This window comes from Ascaphus truei, chromosome 1, assembly GCF_040206685.1.
Source record: "Ascaphus truei isolate aAscTru1 chromosome 1, aAscTru1.hap1, whole genome shotgun sequence".
NCBI lineage: Eukaryota > Metazoa > Chordata > Amphibia > Anura > Ascaphidae > Ascaphus > Ascaphus truei.
In genome coordinates this window covers 258,930,915-258,951,176 of record NC_134483.1, presented here as the reverse complement: position 1 = coordinate 258,951,176, position 20,262 = coordinate 258,930,915, and the positions used below count along the sequence as shown (strand labels likewise).

Sequence of the window (20,262 nt, the reverse complement as noted above, 5' to 3'; positions counted from 1 at the left end):
ATACTTGTTTGCACTGTCATGATTCATAGACAATAATTTTTTCTTTCATGCCTTTATCTTTCAATCTTTTACTGTGTTCTAGATTGAGTGGGTGACAAGGTCACTAATCTGTATGTACCATAAATGCAAATTGCTGATGTGTTTTTTTTTTTTTTTTTAATCTTTCTGTCATCATATTTTATTGTATAATCTGAGGGGAAATTTTTGACCATAAATAAAACAACAAATATATTCAATATTACAAATATTGGCTTTTTTTTTTTAAATTCACGAGCTGCGTGGTTATGATAAGAAATAAGATTACTTTATTGATCTGGCTATAAAAACTTTACTCTAACAAGATATTTTGACAGTAATTTTTTTTTTTATGTAGGGAAAACTGAGAAATTATTATAAAACATTTTCTGTTTTTATTTAATGTAACCTTACCAAATCACTCAAATCCTGTGCGCAATCTTGGACACAGTCCTTGGTACGGTACATTTATGCTGAGAGAGTGACAGAATGAGAGACAGAGAATATATATATATATATATATATATATATATATATATATATATATATATATATATATATATATATATATATATATATATATATTGCAAGAGGGAAAAAGAGCCCAAAATAAAGCACTCTAGTTTGCCTGGCAGTACAAATACACAAAATTTTATTGAAGGTTGTCACAGAACATAAGTTTAAAATACAAAACACAGAAACTTTTAAAATAAGGCATGGACCCCCTATATTAGCAAAACTTGTTATATCCTCTAACCAGAGTGTCCCATAATGGACAATACAAAGGTCTGAATGAACAGAATAAATGCTCTAAAGTACCTGACAGGGTGGAATTAGTACAGCTAACTGCAGATAGAGAATGGTGGCTAAATAGCGTGGAAAATACAGAGACAGCAATACACTTCTATCTCCCTTAAATCTGGGATAAATACAGAGTAATGCAGTGTCAGTAAGACTCAATGTACAGCACACATGTTATAGTCAAAATTGCACACCATAATCTGCAGCAGCAAAATACACAATACATCACCTCAAGTCAGGTACTCAGCAGTGTCTGGGGAGGAAACAAGGAGCAAAGCTCTCAGCACGTGACCATGTCCCAAGGGGGGACAAAACAGGGGATCCTGCCTACTGGACCTGCTCCTACGCGTTTCGGCCTTAGCCTTCTACTGGGAGTGGTACTGTAGGCAGGGTAACATGCATCTTAAATAGGGATATAATTGGGCTAGTGAGTGGTGCCACCTGTTGTGATTGATAACATGAATAATAAAGGGTAAACAGATGGGTATAATGAGCCTGCAGACATTGTCATAGCCAAAGGACCAATGATAAGGGTATGCCATATCAACGCCTACCTTAATGAGGGCAGTGCTGGCTGCTCAATTTTCCAGGTACACAGTAAACATGTGCATGACGTCATCATCCTGCGTTTATTCCAGGACCGTCGCCTACACTACTATGTCAGTAAACTGCCCTCAGATACTACTGGCAAAAGCGGACCTAATGGTTATAACTGCACATGTCCGTGACATCATTGCTAATCGTCACTGGCGCCCCTTGCTGACTCACAGCATAGCTGGCAAGTGTTGCCCTTAGTTGATACTTCAAACCACCTTATTGCGCATGCCTGCCCTAAGTATAGACAGAATCACTGTCTCTGTAATGGCCCTAAAACAGCCCTGAGTCGTGCACATGCGCAGTGTACTTAGCTCACCACTAGGTTGTATTAAAGGGACAGTTGCATACTAAGTAAGGATAACGGAATAAAGTTGCCAGTAAAATATACATGGTTAGAAGGAGGGGATAAACAGATCACATTTGCAATGGGTATATTGATATTTGTAATTTAGCAGCATAAACCAATCATAGGCAATAGTTAAATAGCACACAAAAAGATAATATATATGGTTCAGTCATAGGGATGGAAAATGCAGATAATAATAAATTTAGAGTACTCTCAAAAAGTATATCAAAACTTGCATCATCATTAGTTAGATCACTTGAAGTGCCAACTATACCATTATTAAAGCAGAGATGGAATTCTGTACTTCTGTAGTTATTAATAATCATTTTACTGCCATATATTTTAAACATCATATATACACATGTGGAGACATCAGAATTTAGCATACTTAGTGCTGAATAATTCTGAGGGGATTTATCTAGTACAGTTTCAGATTGTAATAGGGTACACCAAATTTGTCCCCCTAACTCCCCGAAAAAGTCATACTCAGAAGTTGGAAATCTATGGAACGAAGCATATATTATAGTCTCTCCATATGCTCCACCTATGTGTAGGTAAATGAACGTAATGGCATGGTATAGCCAAAGAAGTTGGGGAGTTAGGGGGACAAATTTGGTGTACCCTATTACAATCTGAAACTGTACTAGATACATCCCCTCAGAAGTATTCAGCACTAAGTATGCTAAATTCTGATGTCTCCACATGTGTATATATGATGTTTAAAATATATGGCAGTAAAATGATTATTAATAACTACAGAAGTACAGAATTCCATCTCTGCTTTAATAATGGTATAGTTGGCACTTCAAGTGATCTAACTAATGATGATGCAAGTTTTGATATACTTTTTGAGAGTACTCTAAATTTATTATTATCTGCATTTTCCATCCCTATGACTGAACCATATATATTATCTTTTTGTGTGCTATTTAACTATTGCCTATGATTGGTTTATGCTGCTAAATTACAAATATCAATATACCCATTGCAAATGTGATCTGTTTATCCCCCCCTATATTTTACTGGCAACTTTATTCCGTTATCCTTACTTAGTATGCAACTGTCCCTTTAATACAACCTAGTGGTGAGCTAAGTACACTGCGCATGTGCACGACTCAGGGCTGTATTAGGTCCATTACAGAGACAGTGATTCTGTCTATACTTAGGGCTGGCATGCGCAGTAAGGTGGTTTGAAGTATCAACTAAGGGCAACACTTGCCAGCTATGCTGTGAGTCAGCAAGGGGCACCAGTGACGATTAGCAATGACGTCACGGACATGTGCAGTTATAACCATTAGGTCCGCTTTTGCCAGTAGTATCTGAGGGCAGTTTACTGACATAGTAGTGTAGGCGACGGTCCTGGAATAAACGCAGGATGATGACGTCATGCACATGTTTACTGTGTATCTGGAAAATTGAGCAGCCAGCACTGCCCTCATTAAGGTAGGCGTTGATATGGCATACCCTTATCATTGGTCCTTTGGCTATGACAATGTCTGCAGGCTCATTATACCCATCTGTTTACCCTTTATTATTCATGTTATCAAACACAACAGGTGGCACCACTCACTAGCCCAATTATATCCCTATTTAAGATGCATGTTACCCTGCCTACAGTACCACTCCCAGTAGAAGGCTAAGGCCGAAACACGTAGGAGAATGTCCAGTAGGCAGAATCCCCTGTTTTGTCCGCCCTTGGGACATGGTCACGTGCTGAGAGCTTTGCTCCTTGTTTCCTCCCCAGACACTGCTGAGTACCTGACTTGAGGTGATGTATTGTGTATTTTGCTGCTGCAGATTATGGTGTGCAATTTTGACTATAACATGTGTGCTGTACATTGAATCTTACTGACACTGCATTACTCTGTATTTATCCCAGATTTAAGGGAGATAGAAGTGTATTGCTGTCTCTGTATTTTCCACGCTATTTAGCCACCATTCTCTACCTGCAGTTAGCTGTACTAATTCCACCCTGTCAGGTACTTTAGAGCATTTATTCTGTTCATTCAGACCTTTGTATTGTCCATTATGGGACACTCTGGTTAGAGGATATAACAAGTTTTGCTATATAGGGGGTCCATGCCTTATTTTAAAACTTTCTGTGTTTTGTATTTTAAACTTATGTTCTGTGACAACCTTCAATAAAATTTTGTGTATTTGTACTGCCAGGCAAACTAGAGTGCTTTATTTTGGGCTCTTTTTCCCTCTTGCAATATTATATGCCCTTATAGCACCACCGACAGATTATTATATTTAGATTTACCTTGTCGGTTTTTTAGGTACCCTAACTTGTCTTATGGATGCGGGGTCATCTCTTTTTCTCACAAAATATATATATATATATATATATAGTGGTTGACAAATCACCAAAAAATCTACTCGCCACACAAAAAAATCTACTCACCACCTAGTAGCAAACGTGTGCTGCTTGGGCCAATATTTACTCGCCCGGGGGTTAAATCCACTCGCCCGGGGCGAGCAAATGTATAAGTTTGTCGAACACTGTATATATATATATATATATGATGTGGATTTTTTGTTTAATAATACAGTATTGTAGGAGGGGTTTCTCCGGAGCTTAAACACATTGATTTCAGGTCCAGGGACCCCTTGCTTCTCGAGTTACAGGCCCCTTTATGAGGAGCCGGTATCCCGGCGGCCATGTTTAAATTATCCCGCGTCATGGCCCACATGATCGGGGGATTTAAACAAAATCAATGCTGTTCAGCGCCGGAGACCCCCTGCGATTAAAATAAAAGTAGCTTTATTACTGTAGGAGGACATGTGCAGAGGTACACAATGGAGACTGTTTTAAGGTGAAATTAAAACAAGGCTTTATTGTGCCTGTCGCTTTAAACACAGCAAAAATAATGTATATGAAAATAAGCCAAACAGAAAAAAACTATCTCTGCTTTGGAGAATATCTACACATGTTGCTCAGCCCTCTCTGACTGGGTTGGTTAGCTAAGCTATTTACCAGCCCCAAATTATAAACATATATACAGATATATTACAGTTCCAAAAGAAAGTCTTATCTGTTCTCCTGAAGCTGTAGGGGAAGCCCTCTCTGCTCTCCTGGGTAAGCACCTTTGTGTGCTTCAGCAATATCTGTCCAGGTTTTGAGGTCTGGTCCCCTTGTCTTGCTATCAGCATACAGTCCAGTCCTTCTGCAGCTCAAGACAGCAGTTCCTCTGGTCAGTTTCCCCAATTATGCAACTCAGGAATCTCTGGTCTGTCTCCTAGTTCAGCTCAGGTGTGAGCTAAGGAGTCTTACTTCCTGTCTCAAAGGCAGGCTTTTTCTAACACCTCTAATCAGCCAGGTGCGGGTCAATTAACCAGCACACTGCTGGATTAGAGGCAAGTTTTCTGAACAGGGTAAGTCCCCTGTTACAATTTCCTTAGCAGCTAAGGCAATGAAGGGTTTAAGAAAGATTACCTGGTTTATTGGGGGCAGAGTAAAGGGGGAAATTGCCCCAGTGTTGGTGGTTAGGCCTACAGGGAAGGTTGCTGGAGGGGTCAACCCCTTCATTACCTTAGCGGCAGTAACTGCTATGGTAATGAAAAGGTTAACCCCTCCCACTGCCCACCCGAGAGGCCTAACCACCCACCCTGGGGCAACTACCCCCTTCACTCAATCCCTCTACTCCAAATAAACATTACAATACAAACATTAACAAAATACATTGAACCCCCCTCCCCGTCACACACACACACACACATGTACAGTAATGGGCAAAATTCCTATTATCCATATCTGGATAATTGCTTTTTTGCCCATTAAAAAAATAAAACATAATAAAAACATTAACAAGCCAGCATATTGTAATTTAAAGATTTATTTGCTCTTTCCAAGATGAAGGCCCTCATCCTCATCCCACTCAGGAAGCGTGTGAACAGAGCTCCCAAACATTTGGTTTGAAATTGGTTTTATTGTTTTCTAAGTTTATTTCAGTTGATATATTTTAGTGTGGGAACTGTAGGGGAATACACTGTGTTTTGTAGGGAGTTTGGTGTTTATTGTTTTTAAAAAACGTTTTTTGTTTTCCCATAGAGGCTGCAGTGATTCAACCCAGCACAGTCATACTCTACTGGGCTGGTAGATGCAGCTTCACACCCTATCCCCTCCCCACCACTTTTTTTTTTAATTCACTTTTAAGTTGATTTGTTTTGCATTTGGATTGGGAGCTCTGTGATTTTAAAGGAAGGAATACTGAAGTGCAGCTCATTGCTAGGGAGAGAGGAATTTTAAGGTTGCCTTTTTTTCCTCTCTTAGAGAGGTAATTAATTAGTTCTTAAAGGGACAGCACCTGTCTTCACCTCTCTTCCTAGGTGCAACAGAGACCTGTCTGCACCTCTCTTCCTAGGTGCAACAGAGGCTGCTCCCCGGGAGCCGTACCCCAATACCTAAAGTCCCAAGGAGCACTAACCATGGCCACAGCCCTTGGCCTGGTACATAAAGTGCCCTGGCCGCACCTCCCACAGCTCCTGCTGGTAGCTTAATCCCTGCAGCCCCAGTTACATAGTGGGCACAGATGTCAGGCATTAACCCCAGCAACAACAACGCTGGGGCCACAACTTGCCTAAGCAGGAAGCATGGGGTCAGGTGCCCAATATCACCTAGCCAGGGCTTTGAGACTTATGTGAGGGCTGTGATGGGTTTAGTGGGTCCCTCTGCAGTGGTGGAAGCTAGCAAGATGTACGGGAAAGGCATATGCTTCCTCCGTATGCTGGCTGCCACCCACACCCTAGAATCATACTTTCAAATGTGCCACCCTACCTCCCAGACTGCCTCATGCATCCGCACCTGCAAGCCCTCACCCTTCCTCCCAGACTGCCTCATGCATCCGCACCTGCAAGCCCTGGGAGACATTAAGTCTTCCATATCTAAAATACATTGGGCTGAAGGGATAGGGTGCTGATGCACATGCTCTCCTCCTTTAGGTGCAGGTGCAACTGCTGCTGCTGGGGAGCACAAAGTCTGTGGAGGGGTCCTTTGGGATGCCCTACAAGGGCTTCATGTACACGGTGTACTATGCCATTGAGGAGGTTAGGTGCTATTTGTGCAAGGAGCTGTGGCACAGTCACAGGAGCAGCACTAAAGGGAACAAAAGATCTACCCAGGCTCCTGCTCCTGCTCCTCCCTTTGCCAAAACACCCTGTACTGCTGTGCCCAACTTAGCGGGGTCCTCAGGTCCCCCCTAGGGCCATAGGAGGGGTTGCTGCCCCTACTCAGGCCTCCTGGACCCCTCCCCAAAAAACAGAGAGAGAAGATATGGTCCACCCTGGTACAGCCACCCTCTGTTTTTGCTGTCTCCCCCCCATGCTCCCCTACCCCCAATATAAGCACCATATAGGTTGCAGGGAAGCAGGATGAAACTCCTGGGGAATCAAACCCCAGGAAGAAGTTTAAAACCAACAAGAGGGTGGCTAAGACGAGGAGGGTGAACTTTACTATGTTCACCCTCTAAAGTCTCCTAAGCAGAACAAAGCCTCAGTTCCGCACAGGGTGGTCTGGTCTGGCCCACTGGTTAAGATCAGCCAGTGTATACTGTACCCCACTTAGTATCATGGGATCTGAAGGAAGTGAGTGGGGAAAGGGAGGTACCCAAAGTTTCAGGGGTGGGAGGCCAAAGTGCTACACAGCATGAGGCCCTGCCCCTGGACATAGACGTTGGGGTGCCTTCCAATACCCCACTCAATTGGAAGGTAGTCACTAGGGACTTGTGTTTCGGTGGATCTACCACACTGGATACAGCTGTCTTCGGGGGTTGGCCAAGACTCCCCTCCAGTTGTGATACCTTCAGGTGGCACACCTGGAGCAATGCCCTAGGTTATGACACCGGAGGAGGAAGAAGAACTTGGCCTGACCTCCATGGATTACTCTTGGAGTGGGATTAAGGGGGTGGTGGGGGATGGAGTGGGGGTGCTGTGACAAGTGCTCAAGATTACATCAAGTAGGCGTCTGATGTGGGGAGTCTGCGTGGAGCCCTCTGCAGGTGTCTACTGGGCTGAGCCCTCCCCATGGGGTGGTTGCCGAGGAGAACTCTCACACAATTGCTGCAGGCCCCTGTGATATGCTGTCTGCCAAGGTGGCAGTGCAGGAAGCGGTGAAGGCACTGCATGCCACTGTGGCCCCCAAGGTCACTCAGGGGGCCACTTTCTCCACCAAACCACCACCAGCTGCCCCTGAACTTTGTACCCCAGAGTCAAAAATACAGGGTACGATGGACCCCCCTCATGATAAACCAAAGGGGGGCCTATTCTAAGGGTGAGGAAATTAACACCCGCAGAGAAGGGCAAGAGTTTTGAGATCATCAACCAAGAGGATCCCGGGGAGTTGAGGCTCAGTACTCTGGTACCATGAAGTCAGTGGTCTCCTTGATCCCCGATATCCCCTGCCCAGCTGAGTTCCTGGAAAGTTCTCTCTACAGGCATGAAGGTGCAGTTGGCCTTCGAGAGGTGGAAGGAAGGCTCACTCATTTTCCACCCTCTCTCAGAATATATGAGGGCTAACCACAGGGCCAAAAACTCCAGGACCCTTGACCATGTTCATGCCCGAAAGTTTTACCACTTGTTGTGAGCCCACATGGCTATTCAGGATTCAGCACCCCCAGCTCCTGTGGGAAGCATAAGATAAACTCCTGACTACCAATGGATTTGAGCATTGGTACACTTAATGTAAATTGTTGTAGGGATGGGTTTCACAGGTTTCAGGTACTGTCCTTTTTACAGAAGGGGGGTATTCTTTGAGCTTCCTGCAAGAAACCCATACCACTCCAGAGCCCGAAGCCAGCCTGGATTGGCAAGGCAGGGTCTTCTTCACCCACCTCATTGCATCATCTAATGTGGTGGCGACCCTGTTCTCGGAGTTCTTTCAGCCAGAGCTATTGCTTGCGAAAGCTGTTGTTCCAGGCCATCTGTTGCTTCTCTGGTCCAGCACGAGGACTGCACGCTCAATTTCTTGAACGTGTATGCTCCTGCAACGGACCTTTGAGAATGCAGTTCTTCGTCAGACTGTCTGAATACCTGGAGACCATCGACGTGGATGAGTACATGGTGCTCGGGGGTGATTTCAACTGCACCCTCGAGGCTCTGCACCAGAATGGTGCAGAGCCAAACCCATACTCGGCGTTGACACTGCGGGTGAGAATAACATCCCGGGGCATAAACTGAGTTCACCCATGTTAGGGTGTATATGGTTGAATGGATGTCATGGTCCAGGATTGACAGGCTGTATATATCCAACCACAGCCTGTCACGAGACCAAGTGCCATTAGTTTGGTACCATTCTCGGACCACAATTGTGCATCCGTGATGGTCGCTGCTGGTAGTAGCACCACCTCAGCCGCATATTGGCACTTTAACAATACGTTGTTGGAGGACAAGGGGTTCGCTGTGTCGGTCCGGTAGTTTGGGACGGCCTAGAGAGGTTGCAGGTCGGACTTTGCTATGTTAGAACAATGGTGGGACATGGGCAAGGTTCACCTGTATCTCGTTTGTCATGAGCATGCCAAAGGTGCTAGAAGACCATGCGATGCTGTAATCGAGACCCTGAGGGGGAGGATCTCGAGGAGCAGCTGTCTGTGTCAAGGGACCAATACCTGCAGAGTGCATACGTAGAGAGGAAGTGCGCTCTCCGGGACTTGAAAGATCGGAGAGCTCAGGGGGGTGTACGTGCGATCCTGCATCCAGTTCCTTTGGGAGATGGGTCGTGGGTTGTGCCTCTTCTACGCACTAGAGAAAAAGATGGGTACCCGTAAAAATGTCACCTGCTTACTTGCAGAGGACGGTTCCTCTCTGATGGACCCGGAGAGCATCCGGAACAGAGCCTGGAGGTACTATGTATACCTTTTCTCTCCAGAGTCTATCCAGCCGAACGCATGCAGGGTCTTATGGGAGGGGCTTCCCTCAGTCATCGAGGGTGGAAGGGAGCGGCTTGAGCTACCATTGACTCTGGCCGAGCTCTCTGAAGCCCTCTGTCTCTTGTCCCACGAAAAAGTGTTGGGGCTACATGGGCTGACTGTGGAGCTCTTCAAGTTTTTCTGGGAGATGCTGGGACCTGATTTCACTAAGGTCCTGGCCGAAGCCCTGGAGACCGGTGAGATGCCCCTTTCATGTCCACATGCAATACTGTTTCTGCTGCCGAAGAAGGGGGGTCTCTGCCAGATCTCTAACTAGCAACCAAACTCTCTGCTCAGCACGGACTATAAGATCATAACCAAAGTGCTCTTGCAGAGGCTTAAATCCGTGCTAGCAGAGGTGATTCACACCGACCAGTCCTATACTCTCCCGGGCCGGAGCAATCATGATAACATTTTACTGGTCCTGGACCTGCTGCACCACACACAGAGGACTGTTCTCTAACTCGCCGTCCTGTCTTTAGATCAGGAGAAGGCATTTCACAGGGTGGATCACAATACCTCATTCAGACCCTGCAGGCATTTGTCTTTGGCCAACAATTTGTGGGCCTTCTCCAGATGCTTTACACCTCTTCAGAGTGTCTGGTAAAGATTAATTGGTCCCTGACGGCACCGTTTTGTCGGGGAGCAAGTCAAAGTTGCCCCCAGTCTGGGAAAATGTATGCGCGTGTCCATCGAGCTCTTCCCCTGCCTACTTAGGAAGAGGCTCACCAGGCTGGTGCTGCTGGACCCGACATGCGGATAGTCCTGTCAGACTTTGCTGATGACGTGCTACTCCATAGCCCAGGACCTAGTTGATCTGGAGCGTGCCAAGGGGTCTGCAATGTGGCCTCTTCAGCTTGGAGCAACTGGTCCAAGTGCTCCGGCCTTTTGGTAGGTCTCTTACATAATGTGTTTCATAATGTCTCGTGGGGGAGCAAAACTATCAAGCATCTGGGAGTCTACCTGTCTGCTGGAGAACCCAGCCCCAGAAAACTTCAGTGATCTTGAAGAACGAGTCATCGCTCGTCTGGGGTTGTGGGCATATCTGTCAAATGCTTTCCCTCAGGGGAAGGAGTCTGGTGATCAACCAACTGGTGGCCAGTCAGCTGTGGCACCAGCTGATAGCCATGGATCCAATACCTGAATTTGTCAGCAAGATCCAGAGGAAGTTTCTGGACTTTCTCTCTCTCTGGATGGGGAAGCATGGGATCTCTGCGGGTGTTGTGTGTCTCCCTCTGGGAGAGGGTGGACAGGGAGAGGTATGTGTCCGCTCCCAGATACACACTTTCCACCTGCAATACCTTCAGAGATACCTATTCACAGACCGTCTCTGCAGTGGTGCCAGCTGGCAACCAGTTCTTTCACCAGCTGCGCAATATGGGGTATGACCGGCAACTGTTTATCATCAAGCCCGAAGGGTTAAGTAGAGACCTCTCGATGCTGCCGGAATACTTACTAAGGGCCTGGAGCCAGGTCTCCGTGACCAGGAAAGGACAGGTGGCTTTGGGGGTTGTTTCCTCGCCTAGCCCCTGCTGTTTAATCCAGCAGTGAGGGCTCGGAAGTTGGATTCGCCCTATATCTGCCGCCAACTAATCCTGGCATGAGTGACCATATTTGGAGATCTCCTGGACTACGAGCGACAGGACTGGGTAGGGGCAGAGGTGCTCGTGCACTGTATGTGTCTGCTTACTGCCTGTGTCCCTCATTGTCTGATCAGGGAGATTAAAATGCCTTCTTCCCTGACTTGCGCACCTTCATCGAGGGTGGTATTGCAGACCGGATAGCCATGCCCACCTATCACCCCCATCTCTCCGGATTTTTGTGTGGGACCAAAACCACGGAAACTCCCTTGGGCTCCTCGTCTCCAACCTCAGCAGGATGGGGGACATGTCCCCGGCATGCCGAGGAAAGGTCTGTACTCTCATGCTCCATACAGTGCTCTACCTCACCCTTGTCAACTGCCCCGATACCATCTGGAGGTGGGTGCTGCCTGCAAACAATGGCGCAAGGCCCAGGTGGAAGGAACTTTTATTCAGAGTTGGTTCCCCACTCCACCGGGGATTTGAGTTTGAGAGTCCTCTATGGTGCACTTTTCCACTCACCTTTTTATTATTGGGTGCCCAGTGTCCCAGGACAGTAAACCTAGGGATTTCCTCATCAACCTGCTCCTGTCATTGGCTAAGCTAGCCATTTATAAGACCAGGAAGCAGTGTCTGGAGAGGGAGGTCTCAACAAACATCGTGGCCATGATCCGGGCCCTTGTAGGCTCCCATATCCGGGCAGAGTACACGTACGCCGAGTCTACTGGAACGGTTTCAGAGTTTGCCTCCCAGTGGGCGTTAGGCAGGTTGCTCTGCTCGGTATCCCCACATTCAGATTTATTCACATTAACTCTCCTATTTTAGTGCACATTATTCTAAATTACTGTTGCATTCAAAAAAAGTATGTGTGCAGCGCACAGCAAACAGAGATGCAGGTCTTAGCAAAATAAACTATTTTATTGGAATAGCATAAAAAACAGGATGTGTGGCCCTCCTACGTATTTCAGGCATGAATGTCCTTTATCAAGGAGAATACGGTGGACACTCCATATATACATGGCAAAATTGAATGATCAAATTTTGCACCAAAACACTGCGATTGCGCATGACGTCATCATGGGCGCGTGCACTCACGTGTGCACCCGCGTGTACCCAATCCCCGTCAGCGCGATCGCAAATGCAAATCATTAGAGAGTAGAAATTTGGGACAATTTATATACATACTGTATGCTGGTTGTTCTGTTATTCATGATTTCTAATAGATAATGAAGTAAGATATCTGGTCTGTCATGTATCAAACTCTGGATTAACTAATAGTCTTTAATGTGTGCTGTATACTGTATATCATTTCACAAGAAATATCAACTGCTGAAGGTTGTAAGACTATTAGTAGTGTTTCATCTGTGATTAGGGAGGAATGTGTGTTTTTACATTCAACAGGATTTTGATTGTATATGTTAAAGTATATTGGATATACTATTTTTATTATGCTTTTCTTCTATGTGAATATGGATCTGTAGTAGTTTTGTTAGTCCATGTGTTGATTATATGTGTAATAGGGGTGATGATGATAGGGACTTTGTATATCTACAGTACATGTCATTTTGGCACTTACACTGGCGACACAGTTTATTACACTGCGGCCAGATCCGCAAGCCGGGAGATTTCCCGGCTTGCTAGTGGCCGCCCCTCGGCGTGCCGCGCGTCATAGACGCGCGGTCACGCGTCTTCGGGAGCGTGTGCCCCCTGCACGCGCGTCCAGGGGCTCCCCCGCGATCGCGGGACAGCGGCAGGGGGTTCCGGGGGACCCGGCGGACCCGGCAGCGGTAGGGAGAGCGCCCCGATCGGAGGGCGCTCTTCCGCTGCTTCGGCGCGCGCCCGTCACTCTCGGGCGCGCGCCAGGCTACTGCTGCGGCACAGAACGGGCAAATGCTCGAATAAACTGTGCCGCAGCAGTAGCATCATGAGATTTTGAACGCCCCATGAATGGCTTTGTTTGCACCTTTGCCATTCATTATACCACTCAGAGGTGTCATCGGAGTGATGTTAGGGGGCGGTTGTATTCTGTTTTCTCTCCCCCTGCTAGGTCTTAGTCCGGTGATTCGACAAGAATTCTTATTGGCTGACGCACTGAATCTGGACCAATGGCTCCCATTGTTTGGATGGGGGGCAGGGGAAGAGGCAGAGTGGACTACCAGTATTATTGCCTTCAGCTTATGTCAGATTTGCGATCGCGCTAACGGGGATTGGGTAAGCGCAGGTGCCCACGTGAGTTTGTGCGCCCATGATGACGTCATTCACGGTCACAGTGTTTTGGCATGAAATTTGAACAATCATTCAATTTTGCCATGTGTATATATGGATGGTCCCTGTCAGCACTACCCTATTCTCCTTGATAAAGGACATTCGTTTCTGAAACGTGGAGTATGGCCACACCTCCTGTTTTTTATGCTATTTCAATAAAATAGTTTATTATGCCAACTGCATCTCTGTTTGCTGTGCGCTGCACACATACATCAGACATCTCTGGATCTGGATACAGCGGCATACTTTAGTAATACTTGGCCTTAGAGGTTTTTAGTTTTGAGGAAACTGAGTGGGAGGCAATAGACAAGACATTCAAGAAGTTTGGATGTAAATAGAAGGAAATAGTCTGATAGTTACAGGGGGAAGTATGACCAGAGTGTGTTTATCAAGGATAGATGTGGAAAGATGGAAAGGAAAGGGAAAGATATCTGAGAGGAGTGAATTGAAAATGTATGTATAGAAAGCAGAAGATGAGATCAGATGAAGTGGTAGGGAATGGGTTCAAAATTGCATGTAGTTGGAGAGAAGAATAATGGCTGTGACAAGACAAATTCTGTGAAAGTGCCAAGGAGTTTGGGGTAGAGAGAGGGGGTGTTATGAAGGACAGGAAGAAATAAAGATACATTGATACATTTTTTTTCTATTTTACGTGTACATATTCTTAAATGGTAATCTTATTGTCACGGGAGACAAGGCATTGATACCGGGATCATATCACTGAGCAAACCAAATAGTAAAACAAATTGTCATTTATTCCATTGAAACAGACGTACACACAGTGGATTACAAAATACAAGAGAGCACACACTGGGCTGTGAAACTAGCCTTTCCTAGTTGAAACAGTCCATAAAACAAAGTCTTGAGGTTGACCGGGCCGTAGCCCGAAAAGTCCTGGAACTCAAATCAGCATGAAGTTCCTGACGCCACCTTTGTTGCTCTTCCGGAGATGCCAAAATCCCTTAAACGGGAGATAGTACCAAACGCCCTGGTTCCCTTTTCGGCTTGTAATTCCAGCCGTGACCACAACGTTCTTTTCTCAGAACTTGGCCGTACCTGGAAATTTCTGAAGGCGGCTCGCGTCTATTTCTCCAAGAGCATCTGTTGGTGAGTTCGAATTTGCCGCTGCTGTCTTGGCACTTGAAATCTTACAGAATCTCAACACCGGATTGGCTGCTGGGTTTCTTATACTGCACCGACACACTTTATTCGAGCAAATACCCAGTATGTACCTGGCAGATACCTGGAATGCGCCGCTCCTCACCTCTGACAAGCCCCGTTGTGTTTGCCTTCCCAGCCTGGGTTCATGCCTGGCTGACGGGCGGCTGATCTGTTAAATGATAATGATTAGGATTTAATAGGCTGCAATGCTTCGCGTGTCTACCAGATGGCATAAATTCATGAATTGTAATGCAGTATATATATATATACTGTGCAGTATTGCAGCCAGGGGGAATAAAATGCTTCAATCCCTGCCTGGAAAATACCTCAATGCACTCGGTCAGAAAACAGTCACAAACCTCAATACACCCGGGTATACCCGAATTCGTGGGACTAGCCGAGCTCGAATAAAGTGTGTCGCCAGTGTAGTATTTTAACTTCATTCATGAAATACTCCAGCCTATCCGGCGAGGGAACAATCCTTACCAGCCAATCAGAGTGTCACGGGAGACTCCTGTGGAGGTTGGATCTCGGTGGCCGGAACAGCAGGAGCGTAGTAGGGGTCACAATCAGAAGTCCGAGGCAGGTGGCAGATAGCGTAGTCGGGTAGCAAGCAGAGGTCGTCAGCGAGGAGACTGGAACAGGACAGGGGAGCAGGAACAGGTCTGGGAGCAGGGACGGAGACCGGGGAGCAGGGACTGAGACCGGGGAGCAGGGACTGAGACCAGGGAACAAACAGGGACAAGCCAGATTACCAGCAAGGGCCTTTACTATGAACAGAATCAAATACAGGACTGATACAGGAACAGATCAGGATCAGAGACAGAAGCATGTGCATAGGAGTCTGACTCAAAACAAAGGCAAATGAACCAACCAGGAAGCAGAAGCTATAAAGGACAGAGACAGGAGCAACAAGAAGACAGACAGAGGAACCCTAGAGCACACAGAAGACAGCAGCACACCCGGTGGACAAAGAAGAACTATGGCTAGGCAGGAGGTTTAGGCGACCCTGACACAGAGATTTGCCAGTCTAAGCCGGGCAAGCACGGATTCGGTTTCTGACATGGGCATGCGCCAACTTGGCATCTCTGCCACTTGTCAGTCAGAAGCCACCTGCTTAGTTAGGCTCCTCACAGTCTGGCTTGGGGCAAATGGTGGTCCGGGACCGCCATTCATCCCAGGACATGGGTACTTGAGCATAACTCAGGTGCCACATGGCTTTAACAGCTTGGCAACCTCCTGAGGCTCTCATGTCTGGACCCTGAGCAGAGTTGATGGCACCAAGCTTGGTAGCCAAATGGTCTCTCGGAACCACAGACCTGGAAGTCCCCAGCTCATTATACTGTGCATAAGCATAATACATTAAAAAAAATACCTGTTTAATAAAATACCCTACACTTTTATTCCATCTAAGTCTTTTGGTTATGAGGGTTAGAATAGGACTCTTTATGTTTATTCCCACTGGTCATATCCCTCACATTGCAAACACAACTTAGACTTTCAAATCCTGATAGCCCTATGGGCTATTAAATATGAAACATAAATATTTTCCCCCATATTTCTTTGAAGTCCCAAAGTAGAATGAAAAGATGCTTAGGTTCATTGCCAGGGTTGTAGCTCAGTCCCTTATGAAAAAAACAATGCTTAGTTAGAATGAAAAAACACCTGGGTTCATTCTCAGGGCATTATTTCATTCCCTTTCTAAAAACTGGACGTAGGTTTCATAAAAAAAACCCTTGCAACCTCATAAATGGTTTGAGTACCCCCCAGAATCTCTATACTTGCTCTGGGGAACTGGGCATTGAACAGGGAACCCTTTGTTACTGGGGGGACCCAGTACTGTTCTGGGGATACCTTATACCCCTATGCCCTGCTTACCTTTCTGCTCTGTGCTGTAGCAGTGAGTCCTAGCGGTGAGTCGCACAAGTGTTTTCAAGGAGAGATTTTGCCGGAGCAATGTGTCTCAATGTGTCTCAATGTATCCGAAAATCCGTCCTGATTCCGGGTACATTTCTGGGGTATCCCACAACTCTGGAACCCCGCTACATAGACATGCTGACAACACGTTCTACGTTAAAAAAAACCTTTGAAACGCATAGCCTAGCAATCTCTGCTTGCTAGCACCCCTGGAGAGGTAAAACAAATAAATTCTTTATTGTTGCACAATCACATACCTTGCAGCTACTATAAGCAGGTTCAAGAGTTGACACTCTAAAACCCCCAAATATGGCTCAGAGGTAACCAGCCAAGCATAATACTGTAACGCCTGTATGCCCGCAGACCTGCCCAGTCTCCAGGTGGGTAAGGGTATAACACACACCCACAGCAGTGAGGGCATGCCCGGAGTGTGGTAAGCTGCGTTGCCGGGCCTGGTGAGAGAAGGGTTAGCATTATACTTGCTGAGTCTGGGGTGGCAGAAGTCGGAGGGTAATAGTCCAAGAGCCAGGAGTCGGGGGCAAGAGAAATCAGCGTAGTGAGGTCCAAAGCAGAGTCCAGAAGTAGCGAGGTACACGTGGTTAGGACGGAGCCAAGATCAAACTAAAGGAATCCAAACGGGCTGGGACAGGGATCAGAGCTGGAACAGAGCTTAGACACTGCACACAGGAGCTACAGAGAAGCTATGCAGAGCAAGGAATGAGAGGACAGAGTGGGGTTATAAAGGAAGGAGGGCCAATAAAAGCAAGAGGTGGAGCAGTGGTTTGTCTGGGTGCTTGCAGGGATAGGTGTAGGTGAGTAGGGGAGGAGACAGGGGTGTAATCCACCGCAATCGCCTGCAGCCGATGAGGGGCGGAGCCAGGGTTGCGAGAGGGCTGGTAAAATGATCGGCAGCCTTAGATAGGGCGCACGCACCCCGATCGCGTGCCTGGATGTGCAGCGTGCGCCGCAGAGGAACGGCTATGCGTGGAGGGGGTGAGAGATTGAGGGAGCAGGGAACAAGGGCAGCTAACCTCAGTGGGGCTTGAGGTGAAGGGGACATGCTGAGAGGCGCTTGTCCCCCGATCCGTTACAAATACCTTTCATTGATGGCCTGGTTACCCCCTCACCGTCACACTTATCCCCTCTATTCTAATGTAAACCTATTGAATTATGAATAATCTGTCTTCATAAATTAGGTTTTCAATCCTGTTTTAATTTGGTGTCTTTTCTCTGCACTAGTTCTGACATTTTCTGATTATTGTTGCTTCACAAATGCATTTTTGTTGTTTTAAACTTCAGCCATTTAGCTGCCAGAACTTCCAATTTACCTGAGTGCTTCTGCAGAGAAATAACATCATGCTCTAATTTTACAACCCAACACAATTTAGTGTAATCAGCAAAGATAGAGACTTTGCTCATTATCCTTACTGCAAGGTCATTAATAAGCACGCTAACAAGTGGTGAACACAATACTAAACCTTAAAGCGCCTCACTTACAAGTGTAGCACAATATAAATGTGTTCCATTAATGCCTATTTGTCTACCAGTTCTCCCACAAGTGATAATATTAGCATCCAGACCATTTTTCGTTATTTTATACATAAACATGCTGTGTGACACTGTATAAAAAGAATTTGTAAAATCTGAATAGATCACACACAAACTACAAATCTTGAAACCGAACAAGAAACTAGTTTTAAATTTGAAATAACTTGCCTTAACACTTACAATGTGGGAGTTTACCTAAACAAATATTTACAGATTTTACATCTGTGAATTTGCACTCCCACTTACACACACACACACACACACACACGCACATGCACACGCACACGCACACGCACACGCACACTCCCACGTACACACACACTTACACACACTCTCCCACTTACACACACACTCTCCCACTTACACACACACTCTCCCACTTACACACTCCCACACACACACACACACACACACACACACACACACACACACACACACACACACACACACACACAAAAACACACACACACACACACACACACACACACACACACACACACACACACACACACACACACACACACACACACACACACTCCCACTCCCACTTACACACACACTCCCACTTACATACACACACTCCCACTTACACACACTCCCACTTACACACATACTTACACACACGCTCCCACTTACACACACACTCACACACTTACACACACTCCCACTTACACACATACTTACACACACGCTCCCACTTACACACACACTCACACACTTACACACACACACACACACACACACACACACACACACACACACACACACACACACACACACACACACACACACACACTTACACACACACACACTCCCACTTACACACACACACACACACTCTCCCACTTACACACTCTCCCGCTTACACACGCACACTCTCCCACTTACACACACACTCCCACTTACACACACACTCTCCCACTTACACTCACACACACTCACATACACTCACACACACTCACACACTCTCTCACTCACACGCACACGCACTCACACACTCACACACTCACACACTCTCCCACTCACACGCACATGCACTCACACACTCATGCGCACACACATACACACACACACACACACACACACACACACACACACACTCACTTACACACCCACACTCTCCCACTTACACACACACACACACACACACACACTCTCCCACTTACACACTCTCCCGCTTACACACACACACTCTCCCACTTACACACACACACACTCCCACTTACACACACACAATCTCCCACTTACACACACACACACTCCCACTTACACACACACACTCTCCCACTTACACACACACACTCTCCCACTCACACGCACATGCACTCACACACTCACTCTCCCACTCACACACACTCACGCACTCACGCACTCACACACAAACACACACATACTCCCACTTACACACTCACACACAAACACACACATACTCCCTCTTACACACACACTCCCACTTACACACACACTTACACACACACACACACACACACACACACACACACACACACACACACACACACACACACACACACACACACACACACACTCCCCCTTACACACACACTCCCCCTTACACACACACTCCCACTTACACACACACTCCCACTTACACACACACTCACACTTACACACACACTCACACTTACACACACACTCTCCCACTTACACTCACACACACTCACATACACTCACACACACTCACACTCTCTCACTCACACGCACACGCACTCACACACTCACACACTCTCCCACTCACACGCACATGCACTCACACACTCATGCGCACACACACACACACACACACACACACACACTCACTTACACACCCACACTCTCCCACTTACACACACACACACACACACACTCTCCCACTTACACACTCTCCCGCTTACACACACACACTCTCCCACTTACACACACACACACTCCCACTTACACACACACACTCTCCCACTTACACACACACACACTCCCACTTACACACACACACTCTCCCACTTACACACACACACACTCTCCCACTCACACGCAGATGCACTCACACACTCACTCTCCCACTCACACACACTCACGCACTCACTCACAAACACACACATACTCCCACTTACACACTCACACACAAACACACACA

At 46.5% G+C, this 20,262-nt stretch overlaps 1 protein-coding gene and 1 long non-coding RNA gene across 3 annotated transcripts in view; both read left to right on the top strand.

The window, feature by feature from the left end:
* The window catches only part of LOC142496631 (phospholipid-transporting ATPase ABCA1-like), a 1,672,602-nt gene that overhangs the window by 1,804 nt on the left and 1,650,536 nt on the right, over nt 1-20,262 (top strand). The gene's annotated exons all lie outside the window — the stretch shown is intronic.
* The window catches only part of LOC142470679 (uncharacterized), a 152,925-nt gene continuing 135,708 nt past the window's right edge, over nt 3,046-20,262 (top strand). The window contains exon 1 of the long non-coding RNA XR_012789311.1: nt 3,046-3,202. This is a non-coding gene — a long non-coding RNA (uncharacterized LOC142470679). The remainder of the gene's footprint in view (nt 3,203-20,262) is intronic.